Below are 3,842 nucleotides of genomic sequence, written 5' to 3'. Positions count from 1 at the left end.
GTATTTTTTTTTTTTTTTTCCCCTTTTTTCTTTCCTTTTTTTTTTTTTTTTTTTTTTTTTTTACAGGTTTCTTAGAAGAGCAGTTCCTCAAAAAATCACACACATTAGATTCCGTATCTCCAGCTCTGTGTCCAGGGAAGACTACCTAAGGTATATTCTGTGTATACTTTGAACCTAAGGCTGACAGGTTCAGCTGATGGTTTAATTCTAAAGAGTGAGTAAAAGATAAGATCAAAAATGACTTTGATCTGGTTCAAGAGAAAAAACACTAAAGATATGTTTATGGGTTTAGCTCACCCACTAACTAGATGAAACTGAACGCACCTTCACCAAAGTAGGTGTCTTCAGTAGGAGTATTGATATTCCCTGGCATGCTGTAACTGTACGGAAGTTAAGATTTGTACCTGTTTTGAGCTAGGGTGAGATGCACATAGAATGGAATGCACCAACTTGTATAATATTGCTGGAGTTTGAGATAGATGAGGAATAGTAGTCATTAAGACCCAAAATCAAGTGACTGTTTCTGAGCACCAGTAGTATTCCAGAAGGGAAAAAAAAATGTTAGACTCAAGGGAATCCATTATGTAAAGAAAAATGTGGCATCCAGAGGTCCTCCTGCTCAGCAAAAAATCTTCCTCAACTGTAGTTAGAAGGCTGATCATGTGGAGCATCACGCTCAGGACCTACATATGAAAAAGAGAACATCAGTAAGGGTTGAATTTTTAACTTTTCAAATCTATGGTGCCAAAGTCTGGGCCCTGAGTGGATGAGGCATGGAAACCTGAGAGATATCAAAGCAGATGATTGAGAAAGAGAAAGAGGAAGGCTCAGAATTCTCCAAACCCTGTGGACCTCCAGAAGTAGCCCATTCATCTCTGTTAGATGAGAGACCTCCTTACATCCCCTGCTTGAAGACTACGCTGAAGTCTCAAATGGGGCAGTATCACACAAGACAGCGTGTGCCCTCTTAATCATCTAACCTCAGTTACACTCCTGGCAATACAACCACTAATTAGGCTGAAAACTCAGTCTAACAGGGGAGTCAATTTCTCTGCTAAAAAGGAAGAATGTGATTACATAAGACTATAGCTTCTGAACCTGAATAATATGTACTAGCACAGACTTGGAGCATATGCATAGGAATGGCTCTGGATCAAGGGGGTTTAAACATAAATCTAGAGCAAGAGGAGTTTGTCAATAAAGGGTCACTCTCTTCTGTCACAGTATTTGAAATGCTGGCAACAACGTAAGAGGCCAGTTATAGTACTCTTCAAGAATACCTTTTAAAGGCTTAAGAGAAGGAATAGCCCTTATTAAGTGAAGCAGAGTTGACAGAATCACTATGGCAGACAGTGGAACATGGGTTAACAAGTTCAGAGAATTAGACACACAAAAATGTTTCTACCATATAAGACTTGTAAACCACAATCTGATTCTGTTTTTCAGGAGCATGAGGACACTGTTATGGAGGCAATGAGGAAAGTTCTGGTAAGCAGCAGAGGAACAAATATCATGGAGATGGTGACTAGTGGTTGATCTCTGTAGGCCAGAGTTTACAGAAGAAAATGTTGTTATAGAATTGGAATCCTTAATAGCAAAGGGGATGATAGGAGTCTGAAAAACCAGAAAATGGCAGCCCTTAGCTGTCAGAAGCAAGGTGGGTGTGATATCCATAATTAAAAGGCAGTTAAAAATGGCTTCTCAAGGGCAGCCTTCTCTTCAGGTATCTGTAGAAGTAGCTGGTAGAAAATAGATTTCCCAGGGACAAAATAATTAGATAGCCAACAAGGAAATTGTTTAACATGTATAATCAAAATACATTTACAATCTATGAGCAGAAGGCAATTACTCCAATGGTAAGTGATGATTTATCCATCAATTTCCAGAACGGAACCAGTACTCAATCTCAGAACTTAATGACTGGAGGAAGTGATGAGTTTGCATGAAGAAGGGCCCTGCAACCACATGTTAAGTATATTCCGTACTAATCCTCTCTATCCTTCCCCCAAGGGACAGCTATTTACACAGGTACCATGAACTAAAAAAAGTGAAATAATCAACATTTCCAAGGCTGTTAGATCCAGAGTTCATGCTGACATTAATACCCAAGGACCGAAAGCCTTGGTTAAAGTAAGGCCATATTGTGATTAGATATAAAATGGAATGCTTACCTTCAGCAGTTTCACATTAAATCCACTGATTTTATTGACCACCTGCTGGTTGTTTCTCATTTCACAAATATATTAATTGAATTTAGCATATTTAGAAGTTGGATCTTTGACCTATAGAATGAGTCGTAATATTAAAAAAATAAATAAATAAATAAATAAGCTAAATGGAAATCCTGAAAACTTCCTGTGAGCCCCAGTCAAGATAGTCAACCAAAAATATCAGCCGGGGGAGAAATGGCATTGATTAGTGCCTCTCCCAAAAACTTAAAAGAAAAGAAAAGAGGTGATATTCCCCATATTTTCCTCATTTTATTTTAATATAAATTCTGTTGAAAACCAGATGAATCATGACAGATAAAAGTAGACTACTAAAAATATAACTACGTTTGAGTCTTAATTATAGCAATTGTACTAGATGTGGTACATTTAATAGGAAAGAGTAACAGTGCCTTGGTAAGGGTTATGTACCTGTTGGTCTGGGCAAATGTGTTTTATTTCTTTGGATTCCAGTAAATAAAGAAGATGAGAAGCAGTTTTCTTTCACATGATATTACTATAAGTATGCATTCATGGTCTTCCCATGGTCTGTGTTAATTCTCCTATACTCTGACACCATATATTTCAAAGGAAACATTTGGAGAAGGCCATACTGTCTCACTATATTTATGATATCGATTCAATTGTATGTAATGAGCCATGAATAGTAAACATTCTGGATAACTTAATGAGACATAAGCTTGAAGAGAGTAAAGGTATTGCTACACTGGTGACAATTTTAGGTATTGTGGGATAGGCCAGGACATAGGCTACAAAAGAAAAAAAAACAAAACAAAAAAGACAAGCATGACAAGCATTTGAACCTCTCTCTTCCTATCACTATGAAACAAGTCCTTGTAAAAAAAAATAGACAAGCATGACAAGCATTTGAACCTCTCTCTTCCTATCACTATGAAACAAGTCCTTGTAAGTCTCCTCACATTTTGGAAGCAGCCCTTTGTTTTTTCCCTTACAGATATACTCTTCCATGTGGGAATACCCATTTATTGAGTAACGAGAAAGGCTCCTGGTTTTTAATTGTTCTCAGAACAATAATGTATCCTACAATAATTACAAGGTGCAAGACAAGCAGTCCTGCTGGATTGGGCCCTATGACTCAGTAGACTTCCCTTGTACGAGAGATATTTGAGGGAGAAAATAACAGTTATTGTCTCAGGCAACTCCCAATAGAAAAGTTACAGCACAGATTCTGAGAGATCTGAATACTTACCATGACATATGCAATTGAGAATTGAACTCCATTTGAAAACATAGTTCCTGGCATCCTACTAGTTCCTGGTAGAGATGGAATAACTGATCATGGGACATCAAGTGACCCTAAACCCAGAACCTCCCATCATAAGCTAGGTAATTATTACCAATGATCATAAGGTAAGTTGACACCAGCAGCCATCCAACCTAAGTTAAAAGTGACATATCAGTGATTCGGTCTGAGCAGTACTAGACAGCATAAGCTAGCTGATTGCCATATTACCCACCTCTTCCACACATATGCCTCTCTCTCAACTCACACAAATGGTAGCATAGGGGTAGGATATTCCCTATTAACAGATGGAAAAGGAGAGAAAAAAGCCAGCTTGGTTCGTAGATGTGTCAGCATATATATTGGCTTAA

This window comes from Galeopterus variegatus, unplaced genomic scaffold (assembly GCF_000696425.1).
Source record: "Galeopterus variegatus unplaced genomic scaffold, G_variegatus-3.0.2 Scaffold6948, whole genome shotgun sequence".
NCBI lineage: Eukaryota > Metazoa > Chordata > Mammalia > Dermoptera > Cynocephalidae > Galeopterus > Galeopterus variegatus.
This window is presented reverse-complemented; position numbering follows the sequence as displayed.